Source organism: Mus musculus, chromosome 4 (genome assembly GCF_000001635.26).
Source record: "Mus musculus strain C57BL/6J chromosome 4, GRCm38.p6 C57BL/6J".
NCBI classification, from domain to species: Eukaryota; Metazoa; Chordata; class Mammalia; order Rodentia; family Muridae; genus Mus; species Mus musculus.
Window position 1 is genome coordinate 124,302,075 of NC_000070.6, and position 25,987 is coordinate 124,328,061.

The following is a 25,987-nucleotide window of genomic DNA, read 5'->3' on the forward strand; positions in this document are numbered from 1 at the left end:
GAAGGAAGGAAGGAAGGAAGGAGAGAGAGAAAAGAAGGAAGGAAGGAAGAAAGAAAGAAAGAAAGAAAGAAAGAAAGAAAGAAAGAAAGAAAGAAAGAAAGAAAGGAGGGAAGAAAGAAGGAAAGAAAGAAAGAGAGAGAGAAGAGAAGAGAAGAGAAGAGAAGAGAAGAGAAGAGAAGGAAAGAAAGGAGGAAAGAAAGAAAAGGCGGAAGGAAGGAAGGAAGGAAGGAAGGAAGGAAGGAAGGAAGGAAGGAAGAAAGGAAGGAAGGAAGGAAGGAAAAAGGAAGAAAGAGGATAATATCCTGAGAATCAAGGTCAAAGTCTGGCTAACAGGAAGGTGTTGGTGCTAAGTTCTAAGCATTGATCTACTACCTGAGCTCAGGATCAGACCTTTTAGGGAGGTGCAGATGCAGGGAGCACAAGCAGGGGCTAGCAGACCTAAAGGTACACGGGTGGCATGAAAGGATGCCAGCTCCCCCCACCCCAACCGCCACCACCTGCCTCTAAGTCTCCCAGTTGTCTGTTGTGGGTCTCCCTTCTGAAGGAGTAAAGGCTGGGTGATATTCGTGCCTGTCCACATGTGCACCAAAGCCTGGGGCGCATAATGTTGGGGGTACTTTGGGGGTTTCCATTTAGGCTGCAAAGGCCTCCTGAGATCTGGGAGGGGCCAGAGAGAGAGAGATTGAAGGAATCTTTAAGCTGGGGAAATCCACCCACCACACGCTAATCCTAATAGACACACATTGAATATACACAGTAATAGGTGGAATTTTTTTTTTAATAGAATGAATAGAATTGCAGTTCTGGGAGGCGATCGTGTCAGAACATAGACTCTTCTTGCACACAGTCAGAATGCAATGTGCCTTCCCTCAGGGCCTCGGCCCCTGTGAAGCCTGGGAAGCGGAGGACAGAGGAGGACAGCTGGGGAGAGGGAAGTCTATTGAGTGGCGCTGTGACTCTGACCCCAGCTAACAACTCAGGACTGTTTCACTTGCTTGAAGTGTGACTTTGGCAGAGAAATACAAACCCCGCCAGCCTGAAGAGACAGCTGGCTCCGGTCCTTCCCACTCAGAGATGACTCAGGTGGGGCCAGCCTCACTGCAGGCAGCCTTTGCAAGGCTGGCTCAAAGAATGCTGTGTTCCTAGTCAGATTTCTTTGTGGCCTCACTTAAGGCCTCTTCAGCATGCACCAACAACTCTACTTCAGGCTTCTCCGGGATGCCTTGGGAACAGTCGACTTATCCTTGTGACAGGAAGTGACTGTTTCAGAAAAAAATCATAATACCGGGCCAGCACAGGAGAGAAATGTTCAGCTTTCCACAAAAGGAACTTTGGGGCATCTTGGAGTCTTGATGCTAAAACGAGGCAAATGTATGGGAGAAAAATAAAGAAATTCAGTTTTATTTTTATTTTTTCTTTTTCGAGACAGGGTTTCTCTGTGTAGCCCTGGCTGTCCTGGAACTCACTTTGTAGACCTCGAACTCAGAAATCCACCTGCCTCTGCCTCCCAAGTGCTGAGATAAAAGGCGTGTGCCACCACGGCCCAGCTAAAACTCAGTTTTATTAATGGCTCATCTTGGTTACAAGGAATAACACCATCACACCATCTGAGACAATGGCAGATGGTGGGGATGTTGGGAGATGTGAGTGGAACCTATGGGTGCGAAAGTGAGGTTTACCCAGGACTCCCTCTTGAGTGCTTAGCATCCCAGTGGCTGTAGCTAGATGGACTTTTAAGGCAGTTGCTCATAGCGCTCTACTACACTGTTAATGGCCAGAGGAGATGGACTGATTGTCCCCACAAAAAGATGTCTTGGACTTATGTGACTTATGTGGAACTAGGGGGCTTTGCTTTTACATTTGGGATTTGGTTTTATTATGTGTATCTGTGGGTTTGCGTGCCTACAGGTGGCTGCAGAATCAAGAAGAGGATGCTGGAGTTACAGATGGTTGTAAGGCACCCGATGGACAGACTAATGAAATCAAACTCAGCTTCTCTGCAAGAGCAATGCTCTTGCCTGCTAAGCCAACCCTCCAGCCCCTGAGTGGGGTCTCTGGGGATGTGATCTCTTTAAAATGATCTGAGTGAGTACCAAACTCAATACAAGAAAAGACACAACAATACTCAGAGCTCACAAAGATGGAAGAGGGTCGTGTGAAGATAGAGACGGAATATAGAGGAATACGGTTATAGTCAGAGATCCAGGGACAGCAGCAGCCAACATGAGCTAGGAGGCAACGGAAGTGTCTCCTCCCAGACCTTCTGATGAAGCGCAGCCCTGCTGGCCTCTTGATTTTGGACTTACAACCTCTGGCTTGGTAAGTCCACATTGCTTTAAAGAGCCAGTGTACAGCTGTTCGTCACGGCAGCTCCGAGCAATGCAGGCTCGGCTGCACACACGGCTTTAGGCAGCTTCTGTGCCTCTTTGTTTCCTGCCCAACTGGTGGATACAGGTGAAATCTGCCCAGCTTTCCTTTTGTGGCTACGCTATAGATTGGTGTCCTTCATGGGTTGGGGGCTGCCCTGGGCCCTGCAGCCAGGATAGGATGTGGTAGAGTTACCGGACTGGAGAAGTACCTTAAGCTTAGCCATCAGAAGGGAACAGGTCTGCTCCGGAATACCAGGCAACCTGGTGGTGAGAGTGTGGGGGCTGGGGGATGGGAGATGAGAGATGGGGTTGAGAGGATAGGGGCGGGAGGATGTCTGCAGGGAGGGGCTGCAGAGCTGTGAGCTACTTGCCATTTTATGTGCCACCCTCTGCCCTCTGCAAGCATCTAGTTCTGGATTTTCACTGCCAATGGCTGGAGGGAAGGGCGGTGTGTGTGTGTGTGTGTGTGTGTGTTATGAAAGTTTGGTGGCAAATTATAGGGACTTGAGTTTCAGATTTCCACTAAGTTGAAAGCTAGATTTTGTTACTTACCAGGTACCTAGACCTTAGCACAACTGACACCATCATGAAAGTACCATTTAGGCCATGGAATCTAGCATATTGGCAGTGCCAATCTATATAATCTTTTCTGCTAAAGCAGAATCCACCCAATCTATAGTGCTGGGCTTTGCTCTTTGGCTTCTGTAGTTCCTCTCTGGCTAACTGGTCTTGAGAACTGAGGTGTGTCAACACAGGATATGGTTTTTGTGCTTGAAAGATCACCCTGAGAAAGACTCAAGACTGCACTGGAGTCCCAAACACCCAGGGTAGTCGTTAGCCAGCTAATAAAAACTTTCTATTGGCTCGAAATTGTGTCTGAGTAGTCCTGGTGGATCCCTCACAACAGTTATGGTTGGTATCTTAACTGTCCCCTGTGTCTCAAATGCTTGGAGGCAGTCTGTGGTACTACTGAGAGATGGGACCTAACAGGAAGACGGTAGGTCGTTGGGGATGGGCATTTGAGGGAAGTACTGGGACCTTGGCCTCTTCCCTTCTCTCTTGGCTTCCTGGTTCTCAAGTGGAAAGTCATGTCCTTCCAGCTCACACTCCTACATCCATGCTGGACAGTCCAGCCCCAGACCTGAAGCATCTGGACCAAGTGACCAAATTCTCTGAAACCATGCGGCAAACTAAAGGACTCATTGTCCAAAGCTGATTTTTCTCAGGCATTTTGTCTCTACCACAGTCTGCTACCTCACAGCTATGGGATGGTGATGCTCAGAGACTTGCCCCTTCTCAGAGCTTCTGCCAAGCTACGAGACATTCCGTGCCACTGATGTGCCAAGGAAGAGATAAGAAGGAGCCAGCTGGGTGTGCTCCTTGATCTGGTAAAAAGCTCTCAGTCCACACGGAGATGCTTCTAGTAGTGACTGCCTAGCCCTGAGTAGGCTCCCGGCAGAAGACTGAGGGCAGATCCAGGCCCAGGTGCCTGCTGGCTGCCAGCTTTCCCTTTGTCTTCTTCCGTAATGCTAATTTGGTTACTCTTAGTAACCGCTGTTCCCCATGACTATTGCTCATCCCAGGCTCTGAATCATTCTGATGGATACAACTTGACGTGGACCAATTTGCCTAATTCATCACCTTTGCATTTCTTTCATGCTAAAGACAAAGCAGGAAGCTTTTCCAACAGGCCTTGTGATTTTTCTATTAAAAGGCTCCCCCTCCAAACGGCTGCTGCTGGGGAAATCTGCAGGCCAAGGATTCTATAGTTAAAACCCACTCGCTGTGTGGTCTCTCTCTCCACAGTGAGGCCTGTTTTCTGGCATAAGGCTGAGCAAGGCTGCCCTTGGGAGAGAATAAGTGCCCATGCGTCCTCCCCACTGGCAAAGGAAGGGACTAGGAGGCTCACTCTGTCTCCACAGCCCACACAGCTATGGCACATCTCTAGGCTCCAAGAATACGTTCCCTGCAGAATCCTAGTGAAGACACAGTGGACCAAGGGATGTGAAAAGCACTTTATACCCCGCCCACGTGTTAGCTATTGCTACATGATGACTGCCAGGCAAGGACAGAAACACTAGTGGTATAAGATGTGAGCATTAAAGGATACATCTAAAGAGGAATTTGGATAAGAAAGCCGCCGAAAAAGGGATGTTGCAAATAGTCAATAGTTATGAAGAGATGTCCAAGACCACTGGTCTTTAAGGAACTGGAAATTAAAACAGTAAAATGCCTACAGCTAGGATGGCCTGGTTGTGTGTCATCCTTGTCTCTGCAGTCCCTAGAAACAGTCCATGGGCAACTTTTCATTGGGATTAAGCCCTCCCGGGTCAGGCTGGTGATACCTTCCTAGGCTCTATGTACCTCTGTAAACACATTTATCCATGGCTTAGAGTTTGGAGTTCCCATCACAGGGTCAGGCCCCTTCCTCCTACTTCAATTGTTAGGAGGTCCTAAGTCTGCTCCCGCTTCAGCCTTCAAGACCCCTGGCCACTTGCTCCGTGGGAGAAATCTCTAGATTTCTTATAGCCTTGTTTTTCTTCTTCAATCTGACCCTTAACCCTTTCCCATTATGCAAGCCAAGTGTTCATCAGAGCAAGTCAAAAAAACAGAGAGACAGGGGGGTAAAGAGCTCATGTTCCCCCTTTCCCTCTTTGTCATCTCCTTAACTTTGGTGTCCCCTTGGGTGACTGATATTTTGCTTTGTGTCTGCAACTTTCAATACTTCCCTTGATGCTCAAACTAGTGCATTCATTCACATAGTTACACATCTAGGGCATCTTTGGATTTGTAATGAGATCATATCATATGTATGACTCCTTCTTAAAGTAACTATACTATTGGAAAGACATTGTTATGCCAATCACATATGTAATCCATTTCAATGGCTTCGTAATAGTCCACACATTAATCAATATTGTTTTCCATCTTACAATGAGCACGCATGTGTGTGGGGGCGCGCGCGCGCGCGCACACACACACACACACACACACACACACACACTTTTATACTTGCACTGTTGTTTCTTAGCAAAAGAGCCATGGATGTGTGCTTTCGGAGTCAGATGGTAAGCACTTAGTTCATCTAGTTATAGATATATTGTTTTCCCAAGAGGATCCTGCACAGCTCACCTAGAAAACGTGGGTATAGTTGTGTCATCACACCCTCTCCAGTTCTCTGATGGAAAAACTCAAGTTTAGGTTTTTGGTTTTTGATTGTTGTTGTTGCTTTGTTTTGTTTTGTTTTTTAAGTAGCCATCTTCTGGGTGACTCATGGCTTTTCAGTGTTTTAATTTCCATTTCCTTAAAGACCAGTGATCTTGGACATCTCATTGTAACTACTGGTTATTTGCAACATCCTCTTTTCCGTGGCTCCCCTATCCAAATCCCTTTAACACTCACAGCTAAATACCACTGGTGTTTCTGTCCTTGCCCAGCAGTCATCATGTAGCAATAGCTACCACATGGGCGGGGTATAAAGTGCTTTCTACATCCCTTGGTCCACTGTGTCTTCACTAGGATTCTGCAGGGAACGTATCCTTGGAGTCTAGAGACATGCCATAGCTGTGTGGGCTGTGGAGACAGAAGTGAGCCTCCGAGTCCCTTCCTCTGCCCAGTGGGGAGGACGCATGGGCACCTCTATTCCAAGGGCAGCCTTGCTCAAGCTTATTCAGAAAACAGTTGCAGACTAAATAGAGGAACTCAGAACAGACAGGCAAAGAAGAAGCCTGGAATACTGGAGGGCAGATGAAAAGAGAGGGGCTTGTTGGATTAACTTCCCAGGATGTATTTTTCTCCCATATGTTTCCTGGATTTTTGTTTTAAAATGCCCTCCTTGTATTCCTTATAGACGACAGAGCCTTGCACGTGGCAGACGAGGGCCTCTCATCTTGCAGCTAGATTCTAGCTGCTGCCCAGCTACATTTCTGTTCTCATTGCCAAGCAGGGACTTTCAAAGCCTTTGTTATCTTCCCAGACTTCCCTGCATGGAAAACAGTCTCCCCTGCCCCCAGGTGGATTACATTTAAGGGGTGGAAATGTCCAAAGCAGTTCTCAAGGCGAGGTTGCTTCTGCTCTCCCTGCCCCCTCTGGAGCCAGCTAGAAACGTTTTTGGTATCACCACGTAGGGAAGTGGTGCCCAGCATCGAGTGGGTGAGGGCCAGGAAGCACTAAGCGCTCTGTGTATTCTGCAATGCACAGAGCAGTGTCCACTACAAAGAACTATAGCCCCAAATGTCCACAGAACCCCTGCTGGGAAGCCCTGACTTAAAGTCACACTGAGTTCATTAGAATTAACAGGATAAAAATGGGGTTTGCAAATTCAAGGAATTTAGCTTTGAGTATCCTGGGCTTTTATACTGCTGGTACGATCTTCAGCTGGTACGATCTTGGAGGAGTCTTTTATCCCCTCTAAGACAAAACTCTAAAATGTGGACCTGCTCATCTTCCTTGAAAAGTTACAGGGAGGATGTGGCCAAATGATGTTCATGGGAAGGTTCCAGATTCCCTGAAGGAGATGTTGATCCTGGCTGGGTAAGCCTGCGGGTTGGGGTGGGAGACGTCTTTTCTATACCTGGTGTAGGTGTGAGGAAGCTGTGCCTGCTTCTCTAGGTTTCTGGGCCAGCTATGTCTGTACAGGATCTGTAGGTGTGAAAAGACAGGGGTGGTGGTTTGGAGCCCAGTGGTCTCCCTGAATGCTAATTGCCCTGTGTCCTTGTTTCTGGGCTGACTGTGTGTTGGATCTCTGGCTGTGAAAACGCAGGTGTCTGTAGTTTGGACTCCAGCGGACTCGCTGAATGCTAATCTCCCCGAGTCCTTGTTTGTTCCTCTGCAAACTTTGCGGGCAGACAGCTAATCAATGGGGGGAAATGATGACTCCAGCACTGTGCACATACTAACTGGCAGCCCAGGCAGAGACCTAGGGCTTGGCTGAGCAGGAAGCCATAATGCAATTTCCAATCTTCCATCCGGTTGGCTTGGGAGAAAGATCTGAGCTGTTCAGGGCACCCAAAGGGACCAAAGGGGGAGAAGAGGAGTGAGGGGCTAGGAAACCAGGCAAAGGGAAGAGAGGGGAAGAGGAAGGAAAGAGGAAGAGGAAAGCAGGGGAAAGAAGTCCCGAGGAACACTGAAACCTGGGAACAGATGGGGCCCCGTGGTGTTACACTATGACAGACCTGGTAAAGCCGTCTTATGAAATGCTCTGGCTTTGGGAGCTAGGAAGAAGGCACAAACAGTAAAGTGTTTGCTTTGTTAATGTAGGGATGACCCCATGTAATTCTATCCTCAGGAACTACATTTAAAAAAATACAGGCATTGAGGTACACATTTGTGATCCTGGTGATTGGGGGGTGGAGGCAGTCATCCCGGGGGCTCACTCATCAGCCATCCTAGCCTACTTGGTGGGTTCTAGACCCGCGAGAGATCCTAACTCCAAAATTAATAAAGGTGGATAGACCCACAGAATGATACCTGATGTCGGCTCCTTGACTCTAATATGCACTAGTCCTCCCTGGGATGCACATACACTCCAAATATTCTCTGTTTCATCCTTCAACGAAACGTCCTGCTTCACAATACGACTCTGCTCGGTCCCAACCCACTCTCTGAACTCCTTCCCTGTACTGCCTGGCTCCTTCAGCCTCTGGAAGGGGCCTACTCAGAGTCCTCTCAGGCCTACTGAGAATCCTAGTTATGTCACTCAGCTCAGCCCACTGCGCCGAGTTTGGAGAAAAAGGGAAGGAGTGAGGGAGAGGCCAAAGAAGAGGGTCCCTTTATCAGAACCCAAGGGACTGGAGTCCCAGCCTGATCTAGTTTATTCTGCCCCAAGAGTCAGAAGCATAGCCCTATCCCTAATGTTCTGAACGTTAGAACAACCTCTGCTCAGACTCTCATGCCCCGTTCCAAGTAGCAAGGAATGGTTCACAATGCTCTGGAACAGCCTGTGGTGTCTACAGCTTAGAGGTGAGTGGTTCTGGCTGTGACGAGGGTCCGGGCCCTCAGGCAGGTTCTGTGTCTTCTCAGCTGGCCAGCACTGCCCTCCTTGTTTTCCTGCAACTCTTGGGCCTCCATCTCCTCAGGAAGCTCCAGGCAAGAGCAGATAAAGTCAAAGATGTCAGGAGGGCTTGTACAGTGATTCAGACCCTGGTTGCAGGAAGGAGGAGCTCAGGGGAAATTCCTTTATCTGTGTTTCTGGCTCAGCGGTGGCAGTAGGCAGGGATGAGGGGACATGGATTGCTTGTCTTCCCATGTAGGGACAGGTCCTTCAGGGAGCTCCGGCTGCTTCCAGCTTGGCCGTGCTGGGTGGGGCCCGAGGGGGCCGTCGTGGCAGCTGTGGGCTGCACCGAGGCCTGTCAAGGAGGAATGATTAATGAACAGCCACACAGCTGAGGCTAACCTTTGGAGAGCCGAGCAGGGCATCTGCAGAACTGTCAGGTTCTGACAAGGACAGAGCTGAACAACCAATTATGCCGCCATCACTAAGGTGGGCTGTCACTTTAATCCCAGCCATTCACTTAGGCAAGGACAGGGAAATTTCTCCTCTGCCGAGGGAGGCAAGCGCCTTGGCCACCTTAACCGTTTCAGGACAGGACAGAGACTCGTGTTGGGAACTAACAAGGTTGCCTACTTCTAGGCTCCCCCTGGTTCACATTCTCTCTTTCTTACTGGCCAGAGGGGATAGGATGCCAGAGAGTTGCCTTCTGTCTCTCTCCTTCCTCTCTCTCTGCCTTCCACTGAGCCAGCTCCTTACCCAGCACTTCGGTGCCTCTCATCCCAGATGTTCATTCAACCATTCACTCGATGAGCAATTACCTAGCAATCCTTTGGTGTGGAGTGGGCATTCTGCTACCTACAGGTCCAAGTAATTAAGAATAAAAGAGTCCTTACCCTTTAGAAGCTTGCTGTCTCAGAGCAGTGGCAGAGAAGTAAGTCTGCATAGAATACAGGATTGCTGATCTAAACAGCAATGGGATGCCACAGTAAGCGAGAGGCAGCAGGGAACACTCCAGCTGCGGGGTCTGGGTAATCCTAGGCTCCATGTAAATGCTAGGCTGGTTCAGGGATGTCCAGTCTTTTCACATTATGATACGACATTGTCATCTTCAAATGTTCCGTTTGAGGGATGGAGAGATGATCCAGTGCCACACAAGTGAGAGGAACAGAAGTTACATCTTCAGGACCTGTGTAAAGCCAGATCGGGTAACATTCTTGTAATCACTGCGGTCCTACAGCAAGATGGGAGGCAGAAACATGAGAATTTCTGGAAGCTAGAAACCAGTTATCCTTACACACAAGAAAGCCTGTCTTAACTAGGACAGAAGACAAGATGGATGGATGCCTGAGGTCCTCTGAGCTCCACATACACGCCCTGGCCCACACATGCCCACACTCATACCACAAACACACCAGTCTGATCCAGGCAATCTCCCTGAGCAACTCTAGGTTGTGTTGAGTCAGCAATAAAAATTAACCGGGGAAAACACATCACAAGCTAATCGTAGAGAAACATTTTTAAAATGCCTCAATGATAAAAGCCCATCTCGTATTAACAGACCCCCTTTAAGGGTATTCATAATCTTCTATTCAAAAGCTAACAGGAGGGAGTGAAGTTATATCTTTAAAGATCAAAGCAATCAACCCACTTCAACAATTTTGCATTCTATATCCAAGAAAAACAGCTTTCAAATGTAAAGGCAAAGTAAAGATTTTAGTAAACAAAGAAGAAATTTGTTGCCAGTGCAAATACGAGAAATAGCTGTTTAAGGCAAGGGGCAATAAGACCAGGTAAGAATATGGATACACACACACACACACACACACACACACACACACACAAAATGAAGATTGCAAGAAAGAGTAAATATAAAACAACTTTTCTGTCACCCTTTAATTTCCTTAAAAGGTAATTGTCCATTTAAAGGAAAAATAAATATTGCATCAGGGAATCAACATACATATAGTAATATCATTATGAAGAATGGGGCCAAGAAGTAAGCACATTCTATCACTAACTTTTTACACTGTACATAAAATGATGTAATATTGGACCATTGACTGCACATCCTAGAAATCTTGGAGAAACTACTACAAAATAGTGGCATCTACGAAGCCAGTGGTGTTGTTGGGATGATAATTAAAAAATTATTCAAAGGAAAGCAGAAAAAGAGGATACAAAGAGGCACAAAAAATAATCAAGGCAAATAGAAATCCAGCGTCAGGATGGTAGACTGCGGTATTGCCATATTCATAGCTACACAGGTAAACTATATATCCAACTGAAAGGCAGAGATTTCCAGTCAGAAGAGCAAGAGTCAACTCTATGGTGTATACAGGAAATCCACTCTAAGTGAAAATGAAATGTATTACATATGAAGGAATGCAGAAAGATATGGCATGTAAACATTCATTAAAATTTTTATTACTTCATAATGAGTGTTTTGCTTGCATATATGTCTGTGTGCCACATGTATGCCTGGTGCCACAGTGGTCAGAAGAGAGAGTAAGACCCCCCTAAACTGGAGTTATAAATGATTGTGAGCTTGCACATGGATTCTGGGAATCTAGCCGGGGTCTTCTGGAAAAGCAGCCAGTGCTCTTAACCAGTGAGCATCTCCAACCCCAGGGTGTTAGTTAGGGTTCCTGTTGCTGTGAAGAAACACCATGACCACAGCAACTCCTATGAAGGAAAACATTTCATTGGGGGACTGACTTACAGTTTCAGAGGTTCAGTCTATTATCATCATGGTGGTAGGCATAGTGGCACTCAGGCAGACGTGGTGCTGGAAAGGAGCTGAGAGTTCTACATCTCCACAGGCAGCAGCAAGAGAGAGCGATTCTGGGCCTGGCTTGAGCTTCTGAAACTTCAAAGTTCACCCCCAGGGATACACATGCTCCAAGAAGACCATGCCTCTGATTGCCACTCCCTAAGCATTCAAATACATGAGCCTCTCGGGACCAGTCTTATTCAAACCACCACTCCCAGTAAACACGAACTAAAAGATAGTGCTATAAAAAGCCATATTAACACTGGATAAAACAGAATGCAGAAGAAGTGGCTAGTGTTATTCACAAAGATGAGAGTATCCACTGTTAGCAAGACACAGCAAGCCTAAATGCAACATATAACAAAGCTTTAAAGTACAAAGCAAACAGGGTACAGTGCTTGCTGTGTGAGCATGAGGACCTGGCTTACACAAGTCCTCAAGCCAGATGCAACAACCTATAATGCCATTGCTGAAGGAGATAGGTTGATCCTGGGGGCCTGCAGGGCAGCCAGTCTAGCAGAAACAGCCTGCTCCAGGCTCTCCACCTTATTTACTGAGCAGGGTCTCTCACAGAGCCCGAGCTGGCTCAACCTCTGGCTTCCAGTGTGAATATACTAAAGATACACTGAGCAATAAAATAAAAACAAATACACTAGAGAATAGAATACAATATGGAAAAAAAACTAACAGAACTGAAAGAAGAAATAGACAGTCAAAGATTCCTCCCCCCAAAGTTAGTGACCAAGCAACAAGAACATCTGTGAGCATAGAAGAACCAAAAGGTAGGTCCAATTAATGTGATCTTTCTGACGTTCATAGAAAAATGCCTCTCCAGAACAAGACAAATGAATGGGAACAAAATTGACCGTGTTCAGGGATATAAAAGCTCCTCATTTTAAAAAGTTGGAACATGCAGAGTGTACATAAAACACAGTTCAGTTAGAAAACAGTAACAAAACAAAATATCGAGAAACTCCCCCAAGTATCTGGTAACTAAACAATGTGTAGATCAAAGACAAAAAGCATGAGAAAACTAGGAAAATACTTTGGACTGGAAATGAAAACCATCACACACCACAGTTTGCCTTGTATAGCCAAAGCAGAATTGTGAGAGATATTTGTGACTTTAAATGTTTGTGTTAAGGAAAAGAGTGTAGTATTGATCCTCAACGTCAGCCTAAGAATTCAGGCAGGAATGGCAAATTAAGATAAACAGGTATAGCTGGGTATGGTGGCACATGCCTTTAATCTCAGCACTCCAGAGGCAAAAGCAGTGGAGCTCTATGAGTTCAAGGCCAGCTTGATCTATATAGTGAGTTCTAGCATAGCACAGCCAAGACTACACAGAGATAGCCTGTCTCAAAACAAAAAAACAAAAAGCAAAAAACAAACAAACAAACAAGAAACGACAAGAAAAAAAAGATAAAGAGAAGTGGGAAAACTGTAAAAATCAATTTAGATAGAAAACAAACAGGAGAGGAAATTCAATGAATCTCAAATCTGGTTCTTTGGAAAGATCAACAAAATTGATCAAAAAAAAGAAAACAAAACAAAAAACAAAAAACTAACAACAAACCTCTAGCTAGATGAATCAAAAAAGAAAGAAGTACAAATAGCCAATACCATGAAAGGAAGGTATTAAGGTGCAAGGCAGGAATTTAAGGACTGGAGAGGTGGCTTTGTCCCCAAAGGAACTGACTTTGATCCTCAGAAACCAAGCAAAAGAGCCAGCACTCAAGCTGGAGACATGGCCCAACAGTTAGGAGCACTGACTGTTCTTACAGAAGATCCAGATTCAGTGCCCAGAACTCAGATGGGGTGGCTTACAACCTCCTGTAACCCCACTGCCACGGGGACTGATGCCCTCTTCTGGCCTTTACCAGTACCTGCACACACGTGGTACATGTAACACACACAAGTGCACACAACGCACTAAGTAAGTAAATAAACCATTTAAAAGAAGCAAAAGTAATTTCTCCTCCAAATTTATAAGAATTTGTCTAGCAATCTAATTTGAAATTCAGAAATGAATAATTAAAAACACAATTATGGAAAAAGATTCATTGTTCCTACTTTTATTTCTTTTATCCTGTTGACAAATCTTTTCAGTTAATGTACCTGCTACCTGCTATGATTCCAACTCTGAAGGGTTTTCTTTATATATATATATTCTCTCTCTCTCTCTCTCTCTCTCTCTCTCTGTGTGTGTGTGTGTGTGTGTGTGTGTGTGTGTGTGTGTGTGTGTGTACGTGTATTATGCACATATGCATGCAATGCCAACAGAGGCCAGAAGAGGACATTAAGATTACCTTGAATAGGAGTTTCAGGTGGTTTTGAGGGACCCAATGTGGGTGCTAGAGGCCAAACCTATGTTTTCTGGAAGAACAATGGCAGACTCTTAACTGAGAAGACATCTCTTCATCCTGCTGTTTTCCTTTTTCTTTTTTAAAAATTAGATCTTTGATTATTGTATTCTTTCATATGTCTTATATTCATCCCCGAAAATGTTTTTATTTAGCTGAATTTGCTTTTTTTGTCCCCCATAGCTGTCTTTTATTTCCATGTCTTACTGGATATTTGTCATACTATCATTATTATTAATAATTATTATAATTTCATTACTGTTGTTTTGAGACAAAGTCTTTCTCACTGTTAAATCATAGATCTGGAATAGGCTATTACGGTCAGCTTTATCATCAGGTTCTATGTTTCCATTTTCAAAAGGATATCTTTTCTTTTTTAAGATTTATTTATTTCATGTACGTGAGTACACTGGTTGTCTTCAGATTACAGATGGTTGTAAGGCACCATGTGGTTGGCTGGGAATTGAACTCAGGACCTATGGAAGAGCAGTCAGTGCTCTTAACTGCTGAGTCATCTCTCCAGACCCTCAAAAGGATATCTCAAGACACACTGATATGTTTTGTAATGATGTGGCATGATGTGATGGCAGGGGTGGGGGGACCATTTCTTGGCAGACCCATGCTGAAGCATCTTCCCTGAGGTCAGCCACACGGATGGTCTAGTATAAAAAATGACGTTTATTTGGGATATGGGAAGGGGGTGTGGGGAAGGGAGTAGAGGCAAAGAAAGAAAGGGGACAGAGATGGACAGAAAAGGCAAGGAGAGAGAAAGAAGGGAAGAGGCCTACTGGGAACACGTGGAGAGGGAGAGAGAGGAGAGAGAGAAGAGAGAGAGGAGAGAAGAGAGAGACGAGTGAGGAGAGAAAGAAGAGAGAGGGAGAGACAGAGAGGGAGAGAGACAGAGATAGAGACAGAGACAGAGAGGCTAAACAGTCCTTTTATAGCAAGCCAGGCTCATACCTGGCTGTTGCTAGGTAACTGTTGGGTGGAGCCTCGAAGAAATGCCAACGCCCCCTATTTCTGTTCCCACAGCCTTTTCCTTTGCTTAGACCCTTGGCCTTTCTCTTAGGGGTTGTTACAAAGACTTTGTAGCTGCTTCCAGCACCTTAGGACAATAGCTGACCAAACAAACTCTATGCTTTCTGTCTGTCTTCCTCTCCAGTGGCATGTCTTTCGCTCTCTTCTCGTCAATACCTAAGGAACCAGTGTTTCTGAAGTGGTCAGACTTCCCCCATCTTTGTTAGCTTCCTCAGCTGTTGAGATGCTCCTTATAAACGTTGGCAACCTTCCACTCATCCCTTGGGGTTCAGTTCAAACACTGGACACAACGGGGTGTCTTTTCTCCTCTGTCCTTCCTTCCCTGATGTGTCAAGCCGGGTACCCAGCACCCCATGCTTCTCCACCACAGCACTTACGATGTGACATAGCAACCCTCTGTCACAGAGGTACCAGATTCAAGTACCTTAGGACAGGCATTGTGGGTGCCTTAATATGGGAATCATCCTACACACCTTTGCTTCTCTAGCCCTTGGTTAGGCAGGACCTCCAGTGTGATGACCTCGAAGCCAGTTCCCAAGAACAGTGCTCATTCTACGCCTGCCCTGTGCTTCCTGGTGCTTAAACTCAGCTAATGATTGACAGTGGAAGTAACAGGAAGGCCAGCTGCAAAGCTGGGTCTCCAGCTGCCGGTACAGAGGACATGCAGCTCAGGGTGCTGTCCATGGTAGAGGAGCCCAGGCTGGGGCAGTGACATGAGCAGAAGCCTCCAGGAAGGGCTTTCACAGAGAGCAGGCAAGCTCCTGGGAGGACGTGCCCTTCACAGCAATGAATGCCTGGTGGACTGTTGGGTCTGTCTTCTCTCCTTTTCCCACTGTTCTGGGACTATGACAGGGAGACTGTATGAGGCAACGTCCCCTAGAAGGCGCAGGAAGCTGCCTGCCGCCAGCTCTGTTCTTCTCAGTCTGTATTCATATCTCCTGGGTGAAGAGTTGGAATTCCCCTGGAAATCTGCCATTGTCGAACTATGTGATTCAGAGACTGTAATCCTTTGGCTAGGGACTTAACTTTCTCCTTTAATGTGTGATGGGAGGATCTTCTAACCATATAGAGCAATATGTCATGAGTAAGGATAGGTTTAAAGACTGTTTTATACAGGCTGTGGGAGAACTCAGAGGTGGAGGGAGAGCTCTGTGGTCATTTCACTCAGTCTCTCCCTGTGATGGATAGTCAGCACCTCCCTGAGGTGCCACCTCAGGGCAGGTCCAGTCAGTCTTTTTTGACAGCCCCACCCCTACCCCCGGTGTAGTCCCTAATCTTGGTCATCTTTCTGGCCTAGGGATCTGCACAGTTTGTTCCGCAAGGCTGCCCTGTGATGGAAGGTCTTCTGGAGTTGTATACATGAAATTCAGTCCCAGCTCACCTCCAGGGAGGGAAGAAATTTGTAGGGTGAAAAATGGAGCCTGTTGCCCTGGAGAAGATGGCCGCGAACGCCAGCTGAGTCCTAGTCTGAGAATGTTAGTGAGGAAAGAGCTATGACAGAATGGGTATAAGCCAGCTAACCTATGGAAGTGGGCCATTGAGGGTGGTTTGAACCAGCAGGCATGAGGGCACATGCTGTGGAACAGAGCTGTTCTTACAGCCTCTCCCCTGCCCAGGGCAGGAACTGACAGAAGAGTTGACCAGCATCCTTTGCTGCTCCATCTCTCTTTTCCCTGAATCCTCATTCTTCCTTTCTTCAAATTTTTCCTTCCTGCTTCTATTTCTGTTGTCTGTCTGTCTCTCTTTACCCCCTCTCTGTGTCTCTCTCTTGTCTGTCTCTCTCTGTCTCAGTCTCTCTTGTCTGTCTCTCTATCTCTCTTCTGTCTCTGTCTATCTCTGTCTATCTCTGCCTCTCTGTCTGTCTGTCTGTCTGTCTCTCTTTCTCCCCCTCATCCCTCTTCCTTCCCCTCCCAACCCCTCCCTCCTCTCTTTCTCTTCCCCTTCCTCCCTCCTGCCCTCCTTTTTCCCTTCCTTTCTTCCCTCCCCTTTTCCCTCTCCTTCCCTTCTCTCTTTCAATCCCTTCTGACTTTCTGCTTATCTTCTCTTTGTTTCTTCCTTCAGCCTGTTTCTGTGACTCTCTCCTCCTGCTGTCTTTTCTGCCTCTACCACAATGTCTGTGCCCCTCAGACCCTGTGATAATTCGAAGGAAATATACCAGACATGCAACAACTCACCACTCAGGCTGGTTGGGAGTTGGCTTCATTATCTGTTATCTTGGATGTCTCCTGTGTCAATGTCCCCTTCCTCAAGTGGAAGTCTCTTCCCTACCCCATCTGAAGGGCAATCTCTGCATCCATTGTGGGGAAAGCCAAGAGCAGGTGATTTCTACAGTGGGCAAATAGTATTCATAGATGAAAATTCATATCCACAGATATAAAAGAATTTGCTTTAGGAATTATTTTAAAAGCTGGTGCACTAAAACTGTGATACAATTCACAAAATTAGTTTTTTGAGCAGCTTCTCTGCAGAATCCCTCTTGGGTATGGTGAGTTCATATCCGACTCTTCAATTTCTGAGAGCTAGGGAGATGATTCATTAGGTAAAGCGCTGGCTGTGGCAGCATGAGGACCTGAGTTTGGAGTCGCAGGACCACATAAAGCTGCGTGTGGTCACATACACTGTAACCCCAGTGCTCCTCTGCTGAGATGTGGAGACAGGAGAGTGCCTGGGAGCTCATACCTAGCCTGGTATGCACGGACAGAACAATGAAGAGCAGGTTTCAAACAAGATGGAAAATAAAGACTGACATGAGGTGCTGTCTCCCATCTCCATGGAATGCCATAGGACGTGCATGGCTGTCTGCACGTGTGTGTGCACACACAGACACACACATGCACACACATGCTCACTCGCACTCTCATACACAAGAAGAAATATCTAAAAGTTTAGATCTTTGTTCCTTTAAGAAACAGAGGAGAGGCAAACTTTTCTTTGAAGACAGGTTGATGTACTGGGGGGAGGGGGGAGATTTTAAGTCCTGGCCTTTAAATCGTTTGGATTTAACTTCTCAGCCTCTCCATTTTCATCTATCAAATGGAAACAATAAAGCTACCTGGCAGATATGTCATGAGGAAAGAACCCGTTGTCATAGGTAAGGCACAAGCTTTTGAAGCTGATAGGATTGAAAGCCAAACAGGAAAGTCTCAAGAACCTTGAGACTTTCTGATCACGCTTAGCAAAACCATTAAGCTTTAGACACTGGATGCTAACCCTAAGGTTCTCTGCAATAATTCCTACAGAAGTGCCATCAGTTCCTGAAACTAGATGATGGGAAATGTATTTGCAGTTGACTTGTAGGAAGCTATTCACCGCCCACTATTGTTCTGTTTATTTACTTATTATTATGGGGGTGGATGGGTAGGAGTGAGTGTTGTGGTGCCCAGGAGGAAGTCAAGAGGCACTAAGTGTAGTAGGTTCTTTCTGTGCATTCCAGGTTGTCAGGCCTTTGAAGTAAAGTACCTTTACCCACTGAGCCATCTCACTAGCTCTGGCCCTGCTCCTCTTAAGGTTTTAGTTAACAGGTACGTTGGAAGTGATGTTTGGAAGAACAACCATGTTCCTTAGAGACAAAAACTTGGTGTGAGCTACAGATACAAACAAAACAAATAGACACAATAGCATCTACCATGCTGCAAGTATCTGTGGCTACCTCAGCATGAACTAACTTGCAACCACAGATAGGGAATTGCTGAGGGTGAAGAACTGATTACAGCCATTTTTAGGGCTGGAGGGAACCCATTGTGGAGAATGGAAACCTCAGTCTAGATCAGCAGATCCCAAACTGTGGGCCACGACCCCAAGACAGACCCTTTCACGGGGGTCACCTAAGAAAATCAGAAAACACAGATATTGACATTATGATTCATAACAGTAGCACAGTTACAGTTATGAAGTAGCAACGAAATAATTTTATGGTTGGGGGCCACCACAACCTGAGGAACTGTGTTGACGGATGGCAGTGTTAGGAAAGTTGAGAACCACTGTTCTAGATGCTTCCAGTGACCACAAGAGCTGCAGCAGTTTCTCGCCATGCGGATGAGGAAAGAAGGGCCCCCACCGGAGGGAAGGATGTCTATGGATGGCTCTCAGCAGCGTCCTGTTGGTGACCTGAGCCCAGAAGGCTTCCCTAGACTCCCCCACAAGGATGTCTCATTCAGCAGGGGATTCACTCTTAAGCTTTTGACAACAGAGTCAATGGAGGGAGCTAAACGTCTGGGATCAATGAAAAAATTAATGTGTGTTTCTTGGAATAAATCCAAGCTAGCTGGGCTTAAACAGTCACAGATACTAGTTAATAATTAGAACAAAAGATTAGAATCAGAGCCAACTTTTAATTTCATTCAATTCTACCCTAAATACACTAGCTTTTTAAAAGTAAGTTTCCATCTCTACTGCATGTATTAACATTATTTTTTTCCAATCTCTGCCAACTAAAATTCTATCCCATCTCTCTAAGTCTGCTGGTCAAGGCCACTAGTGACCACCAATGTCCCCAAATCCAGTGGCCACTTCTTGAGTTGTTATGTGACCTACCTACCAAAAATACTCAACACAGTGACCCCGGGCCTCCATTTTTTGCATACTTTAAACACTTTATTTTGAAATGTCCAAGAAAATTACAAAACACATGAATATACTCTATCCGGATCTACTTGGATAGCAGCTGGATTAGCCGTTAGCCACTTTCTCCTTGGTGTGACAAGATACCTGGTTTGTTTTAGCTCACAGGTCACGGTGTTGGGGAGTCCTAGACGCAGCTGGCTACATTGTATCTGCACTCAGGAAGCAGAGAGGAGATTTGGCTTCAGCTCAACTTCTTGTTATTCAGCCCAGGACCTCAGCCAGCAGAACGATGCTGCCCACAGCTGAGACAGGGCTTCCTACCTCAATTCACCTAATCTACATAAGTAATGTCTCCTAGGAAAATTCAGAGACTTTTCTAAGTGATTCTAGATCCTGTCGGGCTGACAGTTAGTGTTAAACCAGCCCGCATCTTACCATGCTGGTGTCAGCTCCTCTCTAGAAGTGTAGTCTCGCTGTCATTTTGACTGAATTATTTAAGGGTGAGCTACAGACATCATGGCCCCTCACCACTTATGTTCCTGTCCTCTAAAAGCCAGGGAATGTACCATAGACACTACGTATTAGTTAGGGTTTCTATTGCTGTGACTAAAGCAAGCTGGGGTGGGGGTGGGGGCCTGGGGGTTATCTGGCTTACACTTCCACATCACTGTTCATCATCAAAAGGGGTCAGGACAGGAACTCAAACAGGGCAGAAACCTGGAGGCAGGAACAGATGCAGAGGCCATGGAGGGATGGTGTTCACTGGCTTGTTCCCCATGGATTGCTCAGCTTGCTTTCTTAAAGAATCCAGGGATAGGCCCCTCCCACAATGGTCTGGGTCCTCCCCCATCAATCACTAAGAAAATGCCCTACCTGTTTGCCTACAGATTGACTTATGGAGGCATTTTCTTACCTGAGGTTCCGTCCTCTCAGATGGCTATAGCTTGCGTCACATTGACCTCAAACTATCCAGAATACGATGCTAACTGCATTATTCTAATTATTATGTATTCTAATTTCCTCAAGCATCCCAAGTAAAACCTTAGACTCAAACCTTTCCCATGCAGCCTCCAGCTGGGCTTATGCGTTTCTGGTACTTACCATAGACTCGATTTCCTTTCGTCCAGAACTATCCCCAGTCACTCTTCGTTTTGCACCGTGCTAGCAGTTTTTGAAGGGCTCAGAGCAAGCATTTTGTAGAGCATCTGTGTTTTGTAGAGCGTCTAGTGCTTTCTCGGGATAAGGGTCAGGAGACCCATCTCTGGAGTGAACGCAGCAGAACTTGTACCATGTTCTTCTGAGGGTGCTGGCCATTGACGGCCCGTTGTTATCTTGCTCCATCTCTGGCGCCATTCACCTTGATGCCTGATAAATGTGGCACCCTCCTGGCTTCTCTACTGCAAGTGGCTTATCTGTGCTTTTCCTGAGTGTTCTGTGTGACAGACTTTGATCTGGAGCCTAGTGAAGTTTTATCTCCACCATTTTTAGATCCGTTGACAATATTTGTCTAAGTCAATTGCTGTCAAATAGTCTATTTTAAAATTATTTTAAATCATATGTGTTGGTATCAGTATGGGGTATGTGGACAAGCGTACAGATGAGAAGAGGTGAGGAACAGGAGTCAGAGTCCCTGGAGTTGGGGTTACAGATGGTTGTGAGTTGCCTGCTATGGGTGCTAGGAGTTGAACCCAGGTCCTAAGCAAGATCAGCAAGTGCTCTGAGCCAATGAGCTCCATCTCCAACCCCATTCTCAATCTCTTATTCTGCCATGCGTTCTGTATGATTTAGCTGGTCTCATTCTGAAGGGAAGAATACAGAAAAAAACTCCCCTGCTCTTGCTTCCTTTATTTTGTATTAAAATAAACCTCACAAATCAATTTTTATCTGAATGAGTTATAAGCCTCTACTGTTTTTACTCATTGAAATGTTTAAATTATTCCAAATAAAGCTTGCCTCTGGTGTCCCCTTTGATGTACTGAGAAATTGAATATACAAATGAGTGCCGGCTAGATTACATACAAAACTAGACCTGCAGCCCACAGTCTGGAGCCACCAGCCCCCAGCCCCATTTTTTGCAGTTCAGAAAACAATCTCGAGCAACCACAACCAGAAGCTAAGCAAGCCAGGCAGTGGTGGTGCGTGTCGTTAATCCCAGAATCTCAAGAAGCAGAGTCAGGCAGATATGAGTTCAAGGCCAGCCTGGTCTACAGAGCAAGTTTCAGGACATCCAGGGCTACATATAGAAACTCTGTCTAAAAATGAAGAGGAGGAAGAGGAGGAGAAAGAGGAGGAAGAAGAGGAGGAAGAGGAGGAGAAAGAGGAGGAAGAAGAGGAGGAGGAGGAAGAGGAGGAGGAGGAGGAGGAGGAAGAGGAGGAGGCAGCTAAGCAATGAGTCCCCTATCTCCTAATCTATCCCCAAAGCCTCTGATTTTGATTCTTGCTTCCACTTTATGTCAAGTCAAACCAGAGAACACTGATGAAGTCCTGCCCCTCCTCTCACAGGGTGCCCTGCCTCCCCAGCTTCACCACCAGCAGACTCCAACCCGGGCAAACTCAAACCCTTCCCTTGCTTCCTCTTGTGGCTTTCTCACCCTTCTGATTGCCTGAGCCGAGGTGACAGTGGCCCTTGACCACTGGTGGCTTTGTATGGCCCTGTGGTACTTCCATCCTGAACTTTCCCCATCAGTACGCCCTTCAGCACTCCATTGATGCACCCCCTTGTCCTTTGACCCTAGAAGCTTCCAGGCTCATCATGTTCTCCCCTTGCCCCTCCCACCTAGTTAGATGTTTTTCTGTTGAGAACCCTACACTCCCTGTAGCAGGACCGGATGCTTAGAAATCGAGGTCTCAGGGCTAGTTGCACCCATTGTCGTTGTGGTCACGGTCTTTTCTTCAGAATACTTTCTTCAGAGGCAGATGGAGGAGGAGCTCTGTGAATTTGAGGCCAGCCCAATCTACATAGCAAGTTCGGACCAGCTGCAGAGCAGGAGTCTGTCTCAAAACAAACAACACCATCTATTCTCTTCTCTAGGAGATGATGACATTACAGGTTCCAGGTTTTAATTCAGCTTCATCTGACTTGCCTTCACACTCCGTTGTCTCTCACCCTTTCTTCTGGAATGTTTAAACACCCTGGTCTCAGCCTAAGCAGGCTTCTTTTCTCTAAACTAGGATAGCAAGTTTAATACTTTTATCTGTTATATATCATTTATCACTTATTATTTATTGTTGACACAGGACCTCGAGCTCACCGTGTAGCTGAGGATAACCGTGAGCTCCAGCCTTCACCTCCCAAGGGCAGGGATTACAGATGTGTCCCGGGCCTGTTTGTACAGTGCTGGGGCTGGAACCCAGAGCTTAGTGCCTGCTTGGCGAGTCCTCTACCACCTGGGCTATTTAAAAATATATTTATTGGACACAGGCAACGCAGTGAAAAGAACTCAAATGACTGAAGTCCTGGATTCAAGCCCAGACATGTCACTGACCAATCATAAGGACCAGGAACTCTCTAAAGTTAAAACTCACTTCTCCACATGGGATGAACGGATACATATAAAAGCACTAACAAGGATTGAACCTCCACAAATGACAGTCGTGGGATCCAAGTGTGCTGAAATGTGCCCACGTCATACATCTGTGACCAGAAATGAGCTGGTGCACAGGAACGTCCGGAGTTGGCACCATCTGTGTTTATTGCTATTCTTATTTGTATTATTACAATGGGCTACTTTTCTGGGATTCACATTTCTCTCTGTGAGGCCAAAAGCCTAATCTGGATATTTCAAGGTAAACCCTGCACTTCCCGACTTAGAGTGGATGTGACCCTCTTCCTTCTCCTTTCCCTTCCTCAGGTGACCTTGGCTGAGGAGATGGTGATATGAATCTAGGCAGAGGAAGAGGCCATTGCCTTCCCATTGTGAAGGGAAGGACTTTCTCTTTCTTCCCCTGTTCTGTGTGTGTGTGTGTTTCTCTGTGTGTGCACACTTGTGCACATAAGCACATGCATGCTTGCTCGTGTGTTCAAGCACATGCATGTAGAGGCCACTGTTTCCCTTCGGAGGCTTTTCTTCAGCATTGCTAACCTCAGGTTCTGCTATGCTCTGTTATTCTGTGCCTCGCTGTGTTTTTGAGACAGGGTCTCTCACTGGCCTGGAGTTCACCAAGGCTGCAGTCCTCCAGGGTCTGTTCATCTCTCCCTTCCCAGCTGGGACTACAATGGCCCTTCACCACGCTCAGCTTTTGTGTGGGTTCTGAAGTGCCAACTCGGGGCCTCACGCTTGTTTTGCAGACTCTTTACCAACTGAGCTAACACCTCAGGCTCAGATGCTGGAGACGGGATCTTGCCATGTAACCTAGGCTGACCTAGATCTCACCATACAGCCCAGTCTTCTGTCAAATGTGAAATTCTCCTGCCTCTGCCACCATGCTCTAGCCTCCCCAGGGCTCTATAGTAACAACTTTCAACCCTAGCACCTCCCCCACACTACTGCCTGCGAATGAGAATGGCAGGCAGCACAGTGCCTGCTCACTGTCTCACCTCTGCTTCCTTCAGATCTTGTTGCCTGCCTTCCTCTCACCATGCTGGGAAGGCCAGGCAGCTAGCACACAGACCTGGAGCCCGGCTGGCTGTGTCCTTCAGTCAGCCACAGCCGCCACCTCACCTCCCAAAGCCAGGTGGGATCAGAGGTCCCCCAGAGCCTAGCTCACAGCCATTTATATCTGGGGAAGCCAGGTTGGTGTCCTCCTCTCCTTTGAGACTTGGGCTGGCAAGTTTTTATCAACTCGACACAAGCAAGGGTTACCTGAAAAGAAGGAACGTCGATTGAGTAAAGGCCCCCCCCCCCGTAAGAGAGGACATTTTCTTGAGTGATGGTTGGTGAGGGAGGGCCCAGCCCACTGTGGGCAGGGCCACCCTTTGGCTGGTGTTCCGAATGGTGTACAAGCATAAGCTGAGGGAGCGAGCAAGCCAGGAAGCAGCATTCCTCCACGGCCTCTGCTTCAGTTCCTCTCTCCATCTTCCTTCCCTGCTTGAGTTCCTGCCTTGACTTCCTTCCTTGATGGACTGTGGTCCCGATGTATAAACTAAACAAACATTTTCCTCCTCAGGCTGCTTTTTTTTTTTTTTTTTTTTTTTTTTTGGTCACGCTCTTTTTCACAGCAATAGAAAGTAAAGTAGGACAGAAGTCCACCCCTCCCCTTCTCGAAGAGCATCTGACTTTTTCTTCAGGCTCCTGTGATCGCAGCTGCACACCCACCCAACCAAAGATTTAACCCAAACACCAGGAGGGCTCAGCCTCTTCTCAGGGACCAGCATCTAAGCTCCAGACACATCCCCTCCTACTCTCCATCTCCCATCTGATCCATCTATTTTGGGGAAGGAAAATACACTTACGTCATCGTGTATCCCTCCCTACTGTATGGTTTCGGGTATAAAAATCTTTGTCACACGGACCAGCGAGGTGGCTCAGTGCATACAAGCATCTGCTGCCAAGTCTGATGACCTGAGTTCAAGTCCCCGGGACTCAGATAGTAGGGACAAAAAGAACCAGCTCTCTTGAGTTGTCCTCTGCTCTCCATGTGCATACTGTGACGTGCACACAAAATAACAAGATGGAAAAAAAGAGAGAAAGAAAGAATAGAAAAGAAAAGAAAAGAAATTAATCTAATTAATCTAAGTTATTTGAACAACATCAAATTTGTCTAAATAAATAAATGATTGATTGATTGATTAATTAGGTCAGTGAGATGGCTCAGCGGAGAGGGCACCTTCCACCAAGACTGACAGCTTGAGCTGAATCCCAGGGGCCCAGGAGGTAGACTGGAGACAGCAAGCTCCTACAAGTTGCACTTGAACCTGCACCAAGATGCTGTGGCACACATGTGTACCCATGCTCACACACACACACTAAATAAATAAAAGTGCACATAAAAAACAAGCCATAACCACCTTTCTTCTTTTTTAATTAAAAAAAAAAACCTTTAGTCTTCAATACTAAATATCTCCTCAGGAAACTGTTCTGGGGTGTTTCTGGACCCTTCCACACACAGGCCTTTAGAGAGCATTGACGATCTAACACTATAGCAACAAAGTAAAGCCCTCAATGCCTGGATGCTCTGGGCTAGGTGCAGAATCTCTTTTGCTTCTTCCCTAGGCTCCTTCACTGGCCATTTAGGCCTTGTGCTATCATCCTATATGTTACAGATTGAAGATAAAATGTCCCCCACAGCTCATGGATTGGATTCTTGGTCACTAATTAGTGGCACTATTTTGAAGGTTCTAGAAGCTTTAGAAGGTAGGGCTTAGCTAGATGAAGGACACACTAGGGGTATGTCCTAGGGTGTTGTACCTTGTTCTGGATTCTTCTCCCTCTCCATATCCCCCTCCCTCTCCCTCTCCCCCTCCCCCTCCCTCTTCCTCTCCCTCTCCCCCTCCCTCTCCCTCTCCATCTCCCCCTCCCTCTCCTTCTCCACCCACCACCCCCTCTCCCTCAGCACAAGCATGCATGTGTGTGGGTGAGAAGGGAAGAGAGGAAGGAGAAGGGGGGAAAGAATGGGTACTTGTCAAGAGGACATGGAAACCAAAGTTATAAAAATATTCAATCATAGCATCCCCAAAATAAAGTGTTAGCCCACACTGATATAAATAAATATGGGGGAAAATAGCAAAGACATATATTTTACACACAGAAGAATCCTAAATAATTCATGTAGCGCTTTCTATCTCAGTGATATGGGCCATAGCATCCCAGCCCTTTGTATGGATTATGTCCAGTAACTTCATTCAAAGAGAAACTATATAGAAGGGAAAGTGGGTGGATGGGTGGAGAGGAATGTTAGTTAAAGACAAACTGACAAACACTCCCTTACTCAGGAGACAAAGTCAACAGTGGAA

General features: G+C 46.4%; 1 long non-coding RNA gene across 1 annotated transcript in view; it reads right to left on the bottom strand.

Moving 5' to 3' along the window:
• Nucleotides 1-760: 760 nt before the first annotated feature.
• Nucleotides 761-25,987, bottom strand: part of 1700021L23Rik (RIKEN cDNA 1700021L23 gene) — a 29,886-nt gene continuing 4,659 nt past the window's right edge. The window contains exons 3-5 of the long non-coding RNA NR_166446.1: nucleotides 24,488-24,679; nucleotides 16,707-16,857; nucleotides 761-1,355 (exon numbers count right to left, since the gene is read on the bottom strand). This is a non-coding gene — a long non-coding RNA (RIKEN cDNA 1700021L23 gene). The remainder of the gene's footprint in view (nucleotides 1,356-16,706; nucleotides 16,858-24,487; nucleotides 24,680-25,987) is intronic.